This window comes from Heterodontus francisci, chromosome 10 (assembly GCF_036365525.1).
Source record: "Heterodontus francisci isolate sHetFra1 chromosome 10, sHetFra1.hap1, whole genome shotgun sequence".
In the NCBI taxonomy this organism is placed as follows: domain Eukaryota; kingdom Metazoa; phylum Chordata; class Chondrichthyes; order Heterodontiformes; family Heterodontidae; genus Heterodontus; species Heterodontus francisci.
Genome location: NC_090380.1, coordinates 31,045,153 through 31,064,206, shown reverse-complemented (window position 1 = coordinate 31,064,206; position 19,054 = coordinate 31,045,153). Strand labels below are relative to the sequence as shown.

The 19,054-nt window shown below is 45.1% G+C and overlaps 1 long non-coding RNA gene across 1 annotated transcript in view; it reads left to right on the top strand.

The window, feature by feature from the left end:
- The window catches only part of LOC137374104 (uncharacterized), a 151,596-nt gene extending 135,761 nt beyond the window's left edge, over positions 1-15,835 (top strand). The window contains exon 4 of the long non-coding RNA XR_010975763.1: positions 14,217-15,835. This is a non-coding gene — a long non-coding RNA (uncharacterized lncRNA). The remainder of the gene's footprint in view (positions 1-14,216) is intronic.
- Positions 15,836-19,054: the final 3,219 nt, after the last annotated feature.

Here is a 19,054-nt window from a genome sequence, read left to right as displayed (position 1 = left end):
ACCTGACCATTTTGAACTTACTCCTAAGGTAGAAGAGGAAAGCCTTGACTCTGAGTCTGAAAAAATAATTTTAGCCAGAATTCAGTTGCAGATGAAAATGGAAGAAATACAGTTTCAGCTTCAAGAGGAAAGAGAGATGCAAAGAGAAGCAGCCAGAAAGTTTCTGTTACAGAGACTGTAAACCCAAAATGAAAATGCTGCTAGTCACTCAAACCCTATCCCCAATTCAGAGCAAAACTTTGATGTGCTGAGCCATTCAAGACTAGTGTCAATATTTAATGAGGAGGAAGTTGAGTCATATTTTATCTTATTTGAGAAAATAGCCCCAGGCTAAAATGACCGAAAGACAGCAAAACAGGGCATAGCAAAGCTGACTGCTGGAAGTTAAAGGGGAAGCCCATTAATCTTGTAGGGATACACAAGGTTAACAAAGAAAAGGATGTCCCAGCAGATCCGTCTGTGGCCCTAGCCATGGGAAAGAACTCCACAAAGAATACTGCCGTAGGTGCAGGAGAAGTAGAGAAAACTTCTGAAGGCTATCAGGATTTTGTTTTAAAAGGAATGGTGTCTCCATACCCTGCTAGTGAGGCAAGTAAACCCTTTGTCCTGCTTACAGACACTGGTGTCATTCAATCCCTTAAACTGGGTAAAGGAATAATCTTCCCACCAGAGAGCTTGCTAAAAGCGAAGTTTCTGGTAAAAGGGGTTGAAGGAGGATACATGTCTGTACCCTTGTATTGGGCCCAGTTTCAGTCTGACCTTGTTTCTGGGCCAGTTAATGTAGGAATTGTCCCTAGTTTACCTGTGACCGGCATAGACTTGCTGTTCGGCAATGATTTGGCTGGAGGTAAGGTAGTCGTAGCCCCAGTGATATTAGACCAGCCAAGTGAGGACAAGGAGCAAATACAGGGGGAAGTCCCTGGAATATTTCCTGCCTGTGCAGTAACAAGGGCCAAGACCAAACAAGCTCTCCCAAAGAGAGCTGAACCAGAAAATCCGCACAATGACTCAGAGATCTGGCTGGTGAAACCTTTTTCAGAGATTTAGGGGGCATATTTGGCAGACCCTCCATAATTGAAGCCCAAGAAGCAGACCCTGATTTAAAAAAGATAGCACAGATGGCTTATTCTGAGGCAGGCGCAGAGAAGCTGCCTGAGTGTTACTATTTATAAAATGAAATTTTAATGAGGAAATGAAAACCCCCACAATGACCAGCAGAGGAGGAATGGACAGTAGTTCACCAAATTGTGGTCCTCTCTAAATATTAGAACAAAGAACAAAGAACAGTACAGCACAGGAACAGGCAATTCGGCCATTCAAGCCTGCGCCGATCTTGATGCCTGCCTAAACTAAAACCATCTGCACTTCCGGGGTCTGTATCCCTCTATTCCCATCCTATTCATGTATTTGTCAAGATGCCTCTTAAACGTCTCTATGGTACCTGCTTCCACCACCTCCCCCGGCAACAAGTTCCAGGCACTCACCACCCTCTGTCTATTGCAGAGAGATTCTGAGAATTGTTCATGAAATCCCCATGGCTGGGCGAGTGGGTATCCGAAATTCCCAAGCCTGAATTAGCCGACACTTTTACTGGCCACAATTCCTCAAGGATGCGGTTAAATTCTGCCAGACCTGCCAGATTATTGGGAAACCCCAACCTATCACTAAACCTGCACCACTGATCCCCATTCCTGCTATCGAAGAATCTTTCAGTAGCGTTCTAATCGATTGTGTGGGACCCCCTACCCAAACCAAGATAGGTCATCAGTACCTGTCAACTATCATGGATATGGCCATCCGGTTCCCAGAAGCCATATCGTTGATGAAAATTACTACAAAAGCTGTCGTCGAGGGATTAACCCAGTTCTTCACCAGATATAGAATTCCCAAAGGAATACAGTCCGATCAGGGAACCAATTTCATGTCCAGTCATACAAAGCCTCAGTATTGACCAGCTGAAATCCTCAGCGTATCAACCCAATCACAAGGGGCTCTGTAATGGTACAATCAGACCCTAAAAGCTATGCTCTGAGCATATTGTAATGAACACCCCTGGGACAGGGACAAAGGAGTAATTTTCTTGCTATTTGCTAGCAGCGATTCCCCCAATGAATCCACAGACTTTACTCCCTTTGAATTAATTTTCAGACATGAGGTGAGAGGCCCCCTAAAATTGATCAAGGAAAAGTTCCTAGATCAGAGAGAGGAAACCTCGATACTAAACTATGTGACCACCTTCTGGGAAAGACTTTCCCAGGCCTGTGCGGTAGCAAAGGAACACCTCAAAACTGCTCAGAAAAAATGAAATAGCAGGCAGATAAGAAAGGTTCAGTCTGTGAGTTAAACCAGGAGACCAGGTTCTGATGCTGCTACCCCTGCAGGGTGAACCTTTAAAGGCCAGGTTTAGTGGCCCATATAGAGTACGGAAAAAGGTGAATGAGGTAAACTACCTAATTAACACCCTTGACAGAAGAAAAAAAACAAAGACTGAGTCATATTAACATGCTGAAAATGATATTACAGTCAGAAACTGGACAGATCAGTAAGTGTGTGCCAGGCAGTAAAAGTGATAAAGGAAGTGGGAGCAGTGGGGACGAACTGGACGAGGACGAGAACCCTGAAAACTCTAAAATTGAACCCCCTACCGCTAAATTGGAAAATACCGAAATTTTAAAGGGATTAGACAAAATGCTGGCCTATCTCTCTGAACAACAGAGACAGGACCTAATCACATTATTAAGGGAGTGCAAGGAGTCTGCAGTGACAAACCAGGTTGCACACCTTTAGCAGGACACCATGTGGAGGTAGGAAAGAACCCACAAATAAAACAGAACCCTTATCGACTGATCCCAAATAAGCTAGCTCAGGTCCGCCAGGAAATCCAGTATGTGCTGGAAAATGATTTAATTGAACGCAGTTAGAGTATCTGGGCTCTCGTATAGTATTAGTTCCCAAATCTGATAGTTCAGCCAGGCTCTGTATTGATTACTGCAAAGTCAATGCAGTTACAAAAACAGATTCATACCCAATCTCCCATTTTGAAGACTGCACAGACCATCCACGAAATTCCACCTACATCAGCAAATTCGTACCAATGACCCAGTAGGCAAAAGAAATCTCCACCTTTGTCACTCCTGATGGCTTATTTCAGTGTAAAGTAATGCACTTCGGTCAGAAAAATGCTCCAGCCACATTCCAAAGGTTAATGAATCAGGTGGTAGCTGGTCTAAATAACTGTTGTTTATCTCGACGACCCGCTAGTTTTCAGCAACACCTAGGAAGACTGTTTAATTTTCTTTATTATTCGTTTGGGGGATGTGGGCATTGCTGGCTAGGCCAGCATTTATTTCCCATCCCTTGAGAAGGTAGTGGTGAGCTGCCACTGCAGTCCTTGGGGTGTAGGTACATCCACTGTGCTGTTAGGAAGGGAGTTCCAGGATTTTGACCCAGCGACAGTGAAGGAATAGCGATGCAGTTCCAAGTCAGGATGGTGTTGTGGCTTGGAGGGGAACTTGCAGGTGGTGATGTTCCCATGCATCTGTTGCTCTTGTCCTTCCAGGTGGTAGAGGTCGTGGGTTTGGAAGGTGCTGTCTAAGGAGCCTTGGTGCGTTGCTGCAGTGCATCTTGTAGATGGTACACACTGCTGCCACTGTGCGTTAGTGGTGGAGTGAATGTTGAAGGTGGTGGATGGGGGTGCCAATCAAGTGGGCTGCTTTGTCTTGGATGGTGTCGAGCTTCTTGAGTGTTGTTGTAGTTGCACCCATTCAGGCAAGTAGAGCGCATTCCATCACACTCCTGACTTGTGCCTTGTAGATGGTGGACAGGCACTGGGGAGTCAGGAGGTGAGTTACTCGCCGCATTTACAGGAACTCTTCAAAAGCCTACAGAATGGTCACTTATTGGCCAACTTGGCAAAAAGCAAATTCGCAAAGCCAAAGCCACCTATTTAGGCCACATCATGGGCCAAGGTCAAGTATTGCCAAGAACAGCAAAAATGCAGACGCTGGTGGATTTCCCCATTCCAAAAACCAAGAAGGAAATCATGCGTTTCCTAGGAATGTGCATGTTCTACTGCAAATTTGTTCCCAATTACAGCACCTTAGCTGCTCCCCTATCAGACCTGCTAAAGAAAATTGCAAAAGTGGTCTGGTCAGAGTCATACCAGCTTGCATTTGCAAAGTTGAAGGCAATTCCAGCAAACTACCCAGTATTGGGAGCTCCGAATTTCAACAAACCTTATGAAATGGCCATTGACGCCAGTGATGTTGGAATAAGCACCATCCTACTCCAGGATGATTGTTCAGATCTGGAAAGACCTATTAGCTCATTCTCAAAACAACTGAACAGATACCAAAAGAAATACTCCACTATAGAAAAGGAAGCATTAGGGCTCCTCTTAGCTCTACATTTCGAAGTTTATGCTAATAATGGGCACAAAGAGATTGAAATTCATCCAGACCATAATCCACTCACCTTCCTGGAAAAATTCAAAGTAAAAAAATACCACGCTTTTTTGTTGGAGTTTACTCCTCCAACCATTCAACACGTAAATTTCACACATAGTGGGAAAAGGCAATGTCCTAGTCGATGCGCTGTCCAGAATGTAAAAGAACACTCTGTAAATCAAATTAACATCAGACTTGGGGCTGGAAGCCTGAGGAGTGAATGAAATGAATTTGTAAAGTGATGTGACCCTAAACTGTCTTATTGTTTCTTTTCCCTCTTTCTAAACCCCCAAAAAACACAACAAATGAATTCCAAGGAATTTCATTTTTTCCCTTTTAGAGGAGGTATCACGCACATTGTAGGTCCGATGATACAACATTCATGGAGTAATTCTGAAGAGTTATGACAAAAAAAGACTTTGACTTTAAAAAAAGAACGTTTATTTTTTAAACATGAACAATGATCCAAAATGAACACCGAAGAGATATTCAGATAGTCTGACAAAGACAAAGGACAAATCTTCAAAGCCAAAAGGTGAAAATGAATCCCATCTCACACAGACCAGTGGGGAGAATAAAAGCAATGGGAACAGTGGCAAGAAACAGACCAGTGGAAAGGATAAAAGGAATGCGAACAGTGGTAAGAGGCAGATCAGTGGGGAGGATAAAAGGAATGGGAACAGTGGCAAGAGGAAGATCAGTGGGGAGGATAAAAGGAATGGGAACAGTGGCAAGAGGCAGATCAGTGGGGAGGATAAAAGGAATGGGAACAGTGGCAAGAGGAAGATCAGTGGGGAGGATAAAAGGAATGAGAATAGTGGCAAGAGACAGACCAGTGGAGAGGATAAAAGGAATGGGAACAGTGGCAAGAGGCAGATCAGTGGGGAGGATAAAAGGAATGGGAACAGTGGCAAGAGGAAGATCAGTGGGGAGGATAAAAGGAATGGGAACAGTGGCAAGAGGAAGATCAGTGGGGAGGATAAAAGGAATGGGAACAGTGGCAAGAGGCCGATCAGTGGCGAGGATAAAAGGAATGGGAACAGTGGCAAGAGACAGATCAGTGGGGAGGAGAAAAGGAATGAGAATAGTGGCAAGAGACATACCAGTGGAGAGGATAAAAGGAATGGGAACAGTGGCAAGAGACAGATCAGTGGGGAGGATAAAAGGAATGGGAACAGTGGCAAGAGACAGACCAGTGGGGAGGATAAAAGGAATGGGAACAGTGGCAAGAGACAGACCAGTGGGGAGGATAAAAGGAATGGGAACAGTGGCAAGAGGCAGATCAGCGGAAAGGATAAAAGGAAAGGGACAGTGGCAAGAGGCAGACCAGTGGAGAGGATAAAAGGAATGGGAACAGTGGCAAGAGGCAGATCAGTGGGGAGGATAAAAGGAATGGGACAGTGGCAAGAAACAGACCAGTGGGGAGGATAAAAGGAATGGGAACAGTGGCAAGAGGCAGACCAGTGGGGAGGATAAAAGGAATGGGACAGTGGCAAGAGGCAGACCAGTGGAGAGGATAAAAGGAATGGGACAGTGGCAAGAGGCAGATCAGTGGGGAGGATAAAAGGAATGGGACAGTGGCAAGAAACAGACCAGTGGGGAGGATAAAAGGAATGGGAACAGTGGCAAGAGGCAGACCAGTGGGGAGGATAAAAGGAATGGGAACAGTGGCAAGAGGCAGACCAGTGGAGAGGATAAAAGGAATGGGACAGTGGCAAGAGGCAGATCAGCGGGGAGGATAAAAGGAATGGGAACAGTGGCAAGGGGCAGATCAGTGGGGAGGATAAAAGGAATGGGAACAGTGGCAAGGGGCAGATCAGTGGGGAGGATAAAAGGAATGGGAACAGTGGCAAGAGACAGATCAGTGGAAAGGATAAAAGGAATGGGAACAGTGGCAAGAGGCAGACCAGTGGAGAGGATAAAAGGAATGGGACAGTGGCAAGAGGCAGACCAGTGGAGAGGATAAAAGGAATGGGACAGTGGCAAGAGGCAGACCAGTGGAGAGGATAAAAGGAATGGGACAGTGGCAAGAGGCAGACCAGTGGAGAGGATAAAAGGAATGGGAACAGTGGCAAGGGGCAGATCAGTGGGGAGGATAAAAGGAATGGGAACAGTGGCAAGGGGCAGATCAGTGGGGAGGATAAAAGGAATGGGAACAGTGGCAAGAGGCAGACCAGTGGAGAGGATAAAAGGAATGGGAACAGTGGCAAGGGGCAGATCAGTGGGGAGGATAAAAGGAATGGGAACAGTGGCAAGAGACAGACCAGTGGGGAGGATAAAAGGAATGGGAACAGTGGCAAGGGGCAGATCAGTGGGGAGGATAAAAGGAATGGGAACAGTGGCAAGGGGCAGATCAGTGGGGAGGATAAAAGGAATGGGAACAGTGGCAAGAGACAGACCAGTGGAGAGGATAAAAGGAATGGGAACAGTGGCAAGGGGCAGATCAGTGGGGAGGATAAAAGGAATGGGAACAGTGGCAAGGGGCAGATCAGTGGGGAGGATAAAAGGAATGGGAACAGTGGCAAGGGGCAGATCAGTGGGGAGGATAAAAGGAATGGGAACAGTGGCAAGGGGCAGATCAGTGGGGAGGATAAAAGGAATGGGAACAGTGGCAAGAGGCAGACCAGTGGAGAGAATAAAAGGAATGGGAACAGTGGCAAGAGGCAGACCTGTGGGGAGGATAAAAGGAATGGGAACAGTGGCAAGAGGCAGACCAGTGGGGAGGATAAAAGGAATGGGAACAGTGGCAAGAGACAGACCAGTGGGGAGGATAAAAGGAATGGGAACAGTGGCAAGAGGCAGACCATTGGAGAGGATAAAAGGAATGGGAACAGTGGCAAGAGGCAGACCAGTGGGGAGGATAAAAGGAATGAGAACAGTGGCAAGAGGCAGACCATGCCTGTATCTTGCTCTCCTTGATTAATAAGTGGTATGAAAACCGTAGTCATGGGACAAAGTGTTGCATCTCCGCCCCTGATTACACTAAATAACACCCCACTGGAAGTGGTTAGCAAATGCTGCGACCTTGGATCCACAGTGACAGACAATCTGTCCCTTGATGCAGAGCTTGATACACGCAGAGGGAAAGGAGCTACTACCTTCGGCCGACTTGTGAAATGTGCATGGGATAACACCAAGCTGATCCTTAACACCAAGCTGATCCTTAAGACCAAGCTGATTGTTTAAAAGGCCTGTGTTCTCGGCACTTTGCTATATGGCTGTGAAACATGGGCAACTTACAGCTACCAATCATTTCCATTTTCGCTGTCTGTGGTGCATTATGGGTGTATCCTGGCAGGACAATATCACAAATCCAGCAGTCCTCTTAACGGCAGAGCTCCCAAGTGCGTTGGCACTAGTCAAACAGAGGCAGCTTTGGTGGATTGGACATGTTTGCAGGATGGAAGCCGATTGTATACCCAAGATCTTCTGTATGGTGAGGTAGCCAGGGCCAGATGAACAGTGCGGTCCCCAAAGCTCCGTTTTCAGGATGCTTGCAAGTGTGACATGAAGACCCTAAATGTCAACTATCACACTTGGGAGTCACTAACTGGCAAAAGAGGGAAATGGCAACATATCCTGTGGACTGGTGTGCACTACCACAGCGACCAGTGGCTATAGCAGCTTGGCAACAGGTGCTAACGCCAAAAACAACAACTCACAGCTTCATGTGGCAGCTTCACGTTTGGCACTTGTACCAGAACCTGCCTCTCAAGGATTGGCCTTCACAGCCATCAGCAATGGTGCACAAGAGAAGACACCCCACCTAAATGGATTGTATGCTGTGTGTTCATTGTCTTTTGTCGATGGAAGGATCCTAAACACACCTTTTGCTTTCCTTTGCTGCCCTCACCACTAACTTACCTTTCTGCTTTTCTCCTTTCAGATCTCTAAGAACTGCAACATGGCTAGGCAGTGGTGGAAAAGAAGGAGTTGGAAGAACAGGAAGACAGTGATGAGGAAAAAGCAATGTCACTTGCTGTCACACATCCAACCACCAGCTGAGATACTGATAATGCACCTACTTTAGAGGGTAGCTCAGAGGCAGAATCTGCTTGTGGCGAGAGACAGGGCATGAGTGGACTGTAGCCAGGGTAGGGGACAAGGTATTGCAGCACTCTAGAGGGTGATGTTGCACACGAGTTCTGCTGCAGAGGACTCAGTTGAGGACTTCGATGTGAGAGCGTACAGAAAAAGGCTGATGGTTTTGCACACTTGGTGCATTGGGAAGCCTGCCAGAAAGCTTGTGGACACTGTTAAGGAACATGGAGGAGTTCGGCAACAACTTAGCAAAGGGCTTGGAACCCCTCCCTAGCCAAATCCACGAGAACATTTGTGAACCCAACCATGATGCGGTATCTGATGGCTGATGTCTCAGCTTCCATTGCAGCACAAGCAGCATCTGGCTGCTGTAGTGGAAGCACTGACTGAAGTCATGCCAGCTCAGCTTGCTGCCATCATAGCTGTGGATACCAGTGTGCAAAGGGGCTTGCAGGGCCTTACAGCATTGCAGCATCTGCCCTCCAACACATTGCTAGGATTGCTGAGGCACGGCCACCTTGGAATGGCAGTGACTTTCTGGAGCATGAACCTGCTGTCCTCTGTCAGGATGACAGCTTTCGTCCTCCCAACACTGCCACTCTGCCAGTGCCCTTGCTTCTCAGCCAGCCAGCCCAGACTGCAGCCACCCAATACCTAAGTGGTGCAGTCCAAAGCCGGGCCTTCTAGGCCCAGAGCTGCTCGAGGTCGTCCTGTAAGGCCATCTGCAGTCTCCCCCAGTGAAAGTCAGCAATCTTCCTCCAGCCATGCTGCAGCCACTGAGATAGCACTGCACAGGAGCACCAGGACAGGCAAAGGCATCAGCAAGACACTAAGGGAATGCCCAAGGATGAATAGTTGACTTTTGTATGGAATATTGGATGGTTTTATTAATAAAGTTGGAAAGGGGATGTGTTGGTTGCCTCCTCCCTTCCTCTTCCTCATCTTCATCCTCCACTTCCTCCTCCTCTTGCTGTTCCTCCTCCTCCTTTTCCTCTTCTTCCTTCTCCTCCTCATCTGTTCACTATACGCCTGGTGGCAAGTTCTATACCCTCATGATGACGAGGTTGCACAGCATGCAGCAGACCATGACTAATGGTGACACGTACTCTTTAAAGGTGGCACAGTGGCGCAGTGGTTAGCACCGCAGCCTCACAGCTCCAGGGACCTGGGTTCGATTCTGGGTACTGTCTGTGCGGAGTTTGCAAGTTCTCCCTGTGACCGCGTGGGTTTTCACCGGGTGCTCCGGTTTCCTCCCACAGTCAAAGACTTGCAGGTAGATAGGTAAATTGGCCGTTGTAAATTGCCCCTAGTGTAGGTAGGTGGTAGGGAATATGGGATTACTGTAGGGTTAGTATAAATGGGTGGCTGTTGGTCGGCACAGACTCGGTGGGCCGAAGGGCCTGTTTCAGTGCTGTATCTATAACTAACTAAATAAAAAAGTACCTCAGGGCTCCTCCAGAACATTTCAGGCAGCAGCATTGTTTAAACACCCCAATGGTCTGCTCGATGACATTTCTTGTGGCAGCATGGCTTTCGCTGCTGGCCACATGTGCATGGGTTACACACCAGAGTCATGAGCCCATGACTCTGGGTCCAGCAGATAGCCCTTGTCTCCCAGTAGTCACCATCTGGTTTGTCATGGTGGCTCAAATGCAGATGGTACAGCAGACTGCTGCCGAATGAAGGTATCATGACTGTTGCCAGGATATCGTGCATTGACCTGCATGATGCACTGAGTATGGTCACACAACAGCTGGACATTGAAGGAGTGGAATCCATTCCAGTTTCAGTACATCTCAGAATTTACATGCAGCGCCCGCAAAGTGACATGTGTGGAGTCAATGGGACACCCTGCACTGTGGGGAAGCCTGCAATCCTCATGAAGCCGGGTGCTCGCTCTGTCTGCTTCTCTCTGGCAAGAGAGATTGAAATGTATTCAGATTTCTTGGAATACAAAGCCTCACTGACCTCCCTTACGCAACAGTGGGAGATATTACAAATATCACTTGCTGCAACCTGGGAGGAGCCCGATGCATAATCGTTCATGGCCACGGTCACCTTCACAGCCACTTGCAATGTTGTCCTGCACTTCTATTAACTCAGCAGGAGCCAGTAGAAATCAATTAGTGACTAACCTGAATGAGTCAATGATCATTTTAAAGAGCACTGGTGGTGGTGGTGATGGTGGGGTGGGGGTGCTCCTTCATGCTGCTGAACGTACTTTCAGTCGTGCGCGGTTAAGCAAGGCGTTAGCTGGATCATTCAGGTAGAAATTGGCACTGCTAGCATCAAATCAGGGTTACATGTTGATTTATGTCACAACCTGCCCACTTTACATACTCCCAGTGTACGCTCCCTGTGTTTGCATTAACATCCTTACCAAAATGCCATCCAGTGTGGCAAGCACCAGAAGTGTGTGTGCCTGGTTTCGGATGCTATTTTGGAGCTGAAATGGTACTGAAAAAGTGAGTGCTACGCAAATGAATTTTGCGGCCTATGATTCTAATGTATTCAGCATAACATCAGTACTCAGCATAACATGCTTGTTGAAATAACACGACGAATGCAAAACATTTTAAAATAACATGAGGGAAGTGTCTCCCACCTTACTGGGACAGCTAGAATAACTGTACATTTTGAAACTGAGAGACAAGTCCCTACAATGGATAGGACTAAGCAAGAATTTGCCAGTATTAATCCTATCCAGATGCGCACTGTTTAAAACAAATCATATGACATATAAGGGCTCTCATTAAATTCCTCATTATCAGTATTAAAACACTATGTATGACAGAAACAAGGCAAGTCGTGCAGTATAATAAAGGTTTTCTTCTGTTTGATGCATCTGGTAAACAGGATGTGTGAATCTTTGGCCTCTAACACATGGTACAAATTCATTTTCATTGATTGCGCAACACTGCACAAACAATGACCTCATTCAGGATTCAGTTGTTTTGTTATGAGAAAGGAAAACATTAGTTAATGTGTACATTTTCAACTTTTTTAACAACTAGAACGCTTTCACAGGCCAATTTTAGTCACGCAGATGCCCTTCACTGAGTTATTGAAAAGTTTCCTGATATTTTTTGACTGTCATTTGCTGATTGTTGAAAGTCTCTATTTCAGTAACAAACTGCTACACAGTTGTGATATGTTGTCTAAATCAAAATGAAAAAGAGGCTAATGCATTTAGGAGTGCAGTTCTGGAGTAATAGAAGGATGTGCATTTAGATAGCACCTTTCATGACCTCAGGATGTCCCAAAGTGCTTTTCAGCTGATAAGTGCTTTAGAAGTATTTTCACTGTGATACTGTAGGGACACATGGCAGCCAATGTGCACACAGTAAGTTAACCTGTTTAAGTGATATTGCTTTTAGAGCAAATATTGTCCAGGACATTGGGAAAACGTCCCTGCACTACTTTGAATAGTGCCACGGGATTGTCTATATCCACCTGATGGCACCTCCAACAGTGTAGCATTCCCTCAGTAATGTGATGTAGTGTCAGTCTAGATTATTGGTTCAGGTCTCTGGAGTAGGGCTTGCACCCACAACTTCTGACGGAGAGACAATAGAGTGCTGTTACTGAGCCAAGGTTGACAGATGGCAAAGGGGAGATATGCTTTAACCAGTAAGCCTCATTAACTTGTATCAATTCATTGAGGAAAAGACAAACAACACGGAGTAGATTTTCATATTCACCCTTAAAAGGCAATCTGGTGGAGCACATTGCCAGCCCTTTTATAGAACCTTCCTGATTTTCATTCTATTGAAAGTTACCTTCATGTCTCTGATGTAGTAATTAGCTTGAAATCCCATCCAAACGGCTGAGACCAGAAATATTGTGCAAGATTCTTCCCTAACAGGGGCAGTGCAGCATTGTGCCTGCCTAGTATCCAGCAGTACTCATATGCCAATCTGTTGTGAATATCATGCAGCCTAGATTGAAAAACAAGTACTGGCCCTGATTTTAACCTAACTGTCCTGGCAGGAACAGGGTAATTTTAGTTGGACATTGGTTTTACACCCCATCCGACTTCACTCTTTGTTGAAGTCAATGGAGAGTAAAATCAAGCAGTGTGTCACACGTGAGTCCAACCTGAACCTGCCCCATTCCCACCAAATGGGTTAGGTTAAAATCAGGGCTAATGTGATGAATGTTATATCAAAAAGAAGAACCAATGGAAGAAATAACGAGCTGGCAGCAGACTCCCAAAGATAAAAAAATACACTTTGGTGTTGTCTATCATCTTCAAAGGGGAACTTCTTCATGAAAACGGCTTGGGAAATCTTTTATTCAGATAGGAAGAACTAAGCAGTCAAAAATAATTTCTGTTTTGATGATTATAATTAATTAGAATTTTTGGTCAGAATTCTAATCATAAGTCTATATATTTTTGATATCTATGTATATGAAATTGACAGTTGATTTGGTCACTACCACAGTCAATAGTCAAATTGATATAAACAGGTTGCTAAATGTAAAATCTATGGCTTTCATATTCAATTGAATAGAAAGGGAATTTTCCCTAGGCATGTACATATTGTTTGCAAAGCCGCTTAAGAGGTGATGTACTTCCATTTGATACTGGCTTTGTTCTGCAAATGGATCCATTAAAGATTTCGAAAGAATAATTTTTAATTTATTTTGTTCTCGGTCAAGTTTCAAAGGATACCAGGAGTATATAGAGTCGGCGAGCATGATCGTTCCTTACCAATTCTCTTGTGCCTATCAACAGCAAAGGAAAATAAGCAAAGCTTTATTGCTGTAATATGTGAGATTACCTTTAAGGGATGTGTTTCCTTTAAAAGGTCATGTTTATTGGTTTCTGTATTTGAGAAGCAGTGGATATGAAGGATGACGTTTCACCCTCAAGTTATACATGTACCTGAACTGCATTTACCTGTCAAGGCCTCTCTGTATCCAATTTTGCTTTGATACTCCTGGCTGAAGGATGAATAGGCTACTGTTGCAATCCCAGCTGTTATCATCAGGGCTTTCTGGCTGCTGCTGGAGTGCAACAGCCTGAAGACCTCAAGGACTGAATCCTATTCACACAGTCAACAGCAATGCTCTGATCCATGGAGGGTCTTAGCACAAACCCCACCACTGGCTTTTTGGGGGTGCCCCTATGTTTGGGCACCACACTGACATACTTGAAGGAAATTGAGGCAAAGGGACCACTAACAGGCACATCCACTTAATTTCCTCAGTTACACTGGGAGTGCACCAACTGCCACCACTATCTAGATAGTCAGGTGCACAGACAACAGGAAAAATCCATGGGTGTGTTACAGGAGATTTGACAAAGGAGACAATTCTTCAGATGGGGATTAAACCCTCAACTTTCCTACATTTCAATAGTGACGACACTGCAAAAGTATTTAATTGGCTGTGAAGTGCCTTAAGCTGTTCTGAGGTAGTGAAAGGGACAATATAAAAACAAGATTTTTTAAATTTCTGTAATGCAGGGTCATCACAAGAAGTTAAAAGTTGAAAAGACACTTGCATAATGACAGACATGTACACAAGTTACATATCAAATGGGTTATCAGTAGGTGACAGGTTGTGTTACTGGATTAATAATTGAGAGAATGCAAGTTCAAATCTCACCATGTCAGTTAAGGATTTACTTCAAAAAATCCGGAAATAAAAAGCTGTTTTCAGAAAAAATGACCATGAAGCTGTCAGATTGTTATAAAATCAAACTGTTTCTCTTATGTCCTTTAGGGAAGGAGAAATGCCATTCTTACTTGGTCTACCCTAATGTGCCTCCAGTCCAACACCAACGTGGTTGACCCTGAAGTGGCCCAGTTGTAACAAACTACTACAAAGAATCACCACATGGACTGCAGCAGTTCAAGAAAGCATACCATCAACATCTTCTCATGGGCAGCAGTGCAGCACATCCTGAGCGTGAATAATTAAAAAAAAAAAGTGATACAGCTAACGGTTTAAAATAACATGAAGTGATAGCCTTGAAAGATGGAGTGCCACAAGGTTTTCAATTATACATTGCATCTTGAAGTGGATCCTCCTGAGCTATGGGTATGCATGAGATGCAAGAAATGAGTTGTGAGTTTGACCAGCAGAACTTGACATGGATGGGGAATACTTTTGGAACAAGCAACACTTTGGCCATCAATGAGATACATGTGCTCTGGGGACGGGTTTCTGAAGTGTCTGTCTCATGCAACTACATTTAGCCATCCTTTGTTCCGTGGTGTTTTCTTGTCAGAATCCTCTAAGTGTTCTGTTTTCTGATCCATCTGAATTCCAAGTCCTAGGAAATTGGAACAGGTATAGACCATTCAGCCCCTTGAACCCATTCCATTCTGCAGATAGAAGGCATAGCTTTGAGCCTGATTATAATCTTCTGTCAGGAATGTTGTCCTGGTGTCCACTGGGCAGATGGCCCTGAAATTCAAAGTTGGCAATGATTCCCAGGCCCACCTCATGCAGCTAATTGTCCATTTAGCCATCTCTTCTATAGAGGGTGAGCTGCTGTGCCAATCCTTCACATCTTCACAGAATGTGTTCTATGCCTTCAAAGTGGCTTTCTGTTCACTTCTTTGATAGCCAACACTTCTCCTCCACATAGCCTTCTGCAAGGTTGTCAAATATCCAAAATTAATTTTGAAACTTGGTAAGGTTAAACGCTGCAAACTATCCTTACCAAACAACAAACAAATGCTGGGCAACCAGAGGACTATTTAGCCTCTTCTCTACAGTGAATAAATGAGCCATAGTCTTAAAGGTAAGTTGTTAAACATCTCAACCGTATTCCTAATCCTGACTACCTATGCTATAGGAGATCAGTTCACCAAGATTAAAACAAAAAGCTCACTTCTAAAAAGAGAAAAATAACAGTGAAATAAGATTTCCCTGAGGAATGAGGAACATAAGAACAGGAATAGGTCATTCAGCCCCTCGAGCCTGTCCCACCATTCAATTAGATCATGGCTGATCTGTACCTCAACTCCATTTACATATTTTTGATCCATACCCTTTGATATTTTTACCACACAAAAATGTATCAGTCTCAGTTTTCAAAATTCCAATTAGCCCAGCATTGATAGCTTTAGGGGGAGAGAAATTCAGGATTTCCACGAGCCTTTGTGTGAAAAAGTGCTTTTTGATTTCCCTCCTGAATGGCCCAACTCTAATTTTAAGATCATGCCTTCTAGATGTGGATTTCTCTGCCAGAGGAAATAGTTTGAAAGATTGTAAAAATTATTTCAATCCTCGCTGCAGCTGTTACTTCAATCCTAAGCAAGATTGTACAGATGGTGCCCATTGCTTATATTAATACAAGAAAGAGGCATTACTTTAAAACTTCTGCAGGTCATTGGTAAAAACAAAAGCACAAAATATCTTTTGCAGTTTTAAAGGGTCAAATGTTTGTCTTATCCCTTTAAAATAAAATTCAAAAGATTGAATGGCAATAAAAGAATTATCATGATCTACAGCTGTTGACCGCTGTGTCATTACTGCTCCAGATACACATAAATACTGATTAATTCCAAACTAAATTACTTTTTCTCATTTTATATGTCAATGGGCCAATTCATTCAGCCCTAGCAATCCAACTGCATGTAGTAGAGATTTAATGCTCAAAAATAAGGAAAGATGGGCCATTTTTCTTCTGGTACAACCTAAGGATTAGAGGATTTCCTTTCCCTAAGATATTTCAGAAAGTCTTTCATTTCTCTCTGTCTTTCTCTTTATTTTATTCTTGTTTTAATTACTTTAAAACATTTAACAACCTGGTTCAATTATTTTACATATAGCAACTTGTGTTTATGTAGTGCTCTTGATGTTGTGTAGTGTCCAAAGTGCTTCACACAGCTGAAAATGAACATAAACTTACATTTGTGTAGTGCCTTTTACATAATACAACATCCTAAGGTGCTTCACAAGAGTGATGATCAAACAAAATTTGACACTCAGCAACAAAAGGAGATACAAGGACAAGTGATCAAAAGCTTGGTCAAAGAGGTAGGTTTTAAGGAGAGTTCTAAAGGAGAAGAGAGAAGTAGAGGTGTGGTAAGGTTAAGGGAGCAAATTCCAGAGCTTAGGGGATAGGCAGCTGAAGGCAGTGCCGCCAATGGTGGAGGAAGAAAATCTGTGATGCCCAGGAAGCTAGAATTGGAGGAGCGCAGAAATCTTGGAAGGTTGTAAGGTTGCAGGAGGTTAACGAGGCAGGGCGAAGTCATGATGGGATTTGAAAACAAGGATGAGAATTTTAAATTCGAGGTGCTCTGGACCAGCAGTCAGTAAGCACAGAGTGATCTGTGAACGAGATTTGCTGCAAATTAGGTTAGGAGCAGCAGAGTTTTAGATGAGCTCAAGTTTTCGGATGGTTCAAGCTGCAGGCTGATCTGGGACAGTCAAGTCTAGCTGGAGCAAAGGCCCGCATGTGGGTTTCAGCAGCAGATGAGCCGAGGCAGGGGCAGAAACGTGTGATGTTATGGTGGTGGAAGTAGACAGTCTTGGTGATGGAGAGGTTATGGGGTTGGAAACTGAACTCGGAGTCCAATAGAAAGCGAAGGTTGTGAATAGCCTTGGTCAGCCTCAGACAGTGGACAGTCAGAAGGATGGACTCTGTGGCTAAGGAATGGATTTTGGGTTGGGGACAGAATGCAATGGGCTAAATTTTCCCGGCCTGTACTGGCAGGCTTGGAGGTGGGGGAGCTGAGAAAATAGGGAGGACATGCATTGGGATGGCCACTGGGGAACTTTCCCAGGGGTGGGCTGAGAACTGCACTGGTTAAGGCCGAAATGGGACAATTTTGTGGCCTCACCAGCATCTTGCCATCGGCAGTGTTCCCCCGCTGTGCACGGAGGCTGTCAGCTAAATGGACGCAACTTCCCTGCGGCAGGCTGGGGGATTGGGGGGGGGGGCCATTGGAGCTGGAGGCTCTATGCCCCATTGACGGGGTCGTGAGCATGAAAGACCACAAATGTGGATGATCCCAATCTTGCAGAGGGGTTTCCCCTTCATCCCAATCGACCTGCTGGCCTAGATTTTGTTTATGTCTTCATTGCTGTGCAGGCTAGTGAGGGTGCCTCCATGGTGAGATGCCCTTGCGGTCCAAAACCTGCCTCAGCAGCACCCATCTCTCCTGGTGGGGCTGCCCAAGCTCCAGAGCTGCCAGCCCCGATTGGGCACACAGCATCAAGAACCTGCCCTCCATCCTTAACTGGGTGGCAAGCTTTGAGACAGCCAATTAGGAGGCAGCCTCCTGGAAGATTGCTGAGCTAGTATTGCTGCCAGCAAGAGCGGGCGCAGGACCCCATTCCTCATTCGGTCCCAATGTTGGGGTCCCAAAGCTCGTGGCAAAATCCAGCCCAATGTCTTCCCAACATTTTTAATCGGAGGAAATTTTTGCTGATCCAATACTGGATGTTGGACAAGCAATGTGAAAAATCACTGAGAAACAAGAGGTGTAGAATTAGGGGAGATGATCAAAGGCATGGACAAAGAGGTAGGTTTTGATGGTGGAACAGAGGTAACAAGGGAAATGGTTCAGGGAAAGAGCTTCAGAATGAAAGGGCTGTTGACAGTGGACCAGAGAGAGGGTAAGGATGTGAACAAGGAAAAAGTCGGAAAAATCAAATGGTGCGAGATGCCCGAGGAGCGGAGGTTTAAAAAGCCCGCCAAACCACAGAGTCAGAGACCGGAGACAGGGAGAGAGCGGGCACAGCCCGAGGAGCGGAGGTTAAAAAAGCGCACCAAATCACGGAGTCGGAGACAGGAGAGAGCAGAGCACAGCCCGAGAAGCAGAGGATTAAAAAGCACACCAAATCACAGAGACAGAGACCGGAGACCGGAGACAGGGAGAGAGCAGAGCACAGCCCGAGGAGCAGAGGTTTAAAAAGCGCACAAAATCACAGAGTCGGAGACCAGAGACAGAGAGAGAGTGGAGCACAGCCCGAGGAGCAGAGGTTTAAAAAGCGCACAAAATCACAGAGTCGGAGACCAGAGACAGGGAGAGAGTGGAGCACAGCCCGAGGAGCAGAGGTTTAAAAAGCGCACAAAATCACAGAGTCGGAGACCGGAGACAGACAGAGCGGGAGTGGAGCAGGGCAAAAGTCGAAAAGTGACATCAGACTGACATCACAATCAACAGAGAGAGCAGGGAAGATGCTACCTGTTTGGTCAGTATCTGGTAATTGATTAAGATTAAGGTCCATTCTAATCCTAACATTTAAAATAGTAAAGGAACTAGTGGTACGCTTAATAAAATATATTATAAACAAGGAAAATAAAATGAATAATTGAATAAAATACTAAAGTAGTCAATTAAAACACATGAAGGATGGCAGGACAGGTGATGTGTCATGGCTGCAACATGTGGGAGCTCCTTGATGCCAGTGTAATCCAGGGCAAACATGTCTGTAGTGTTTGCGGTTTAAAGAGCTTCGGCTCAAAGTCATTGAACTGGCGTCTAAACTGCAGACACTGTGACACATCAGGGAGAGTGAAAGTTACCTCGACATTTTGTACCAGGAGGTGGTCACATCCCTTAGGATAGGGTCTTTTAATTTGGTCAGTGGTCAGCGAC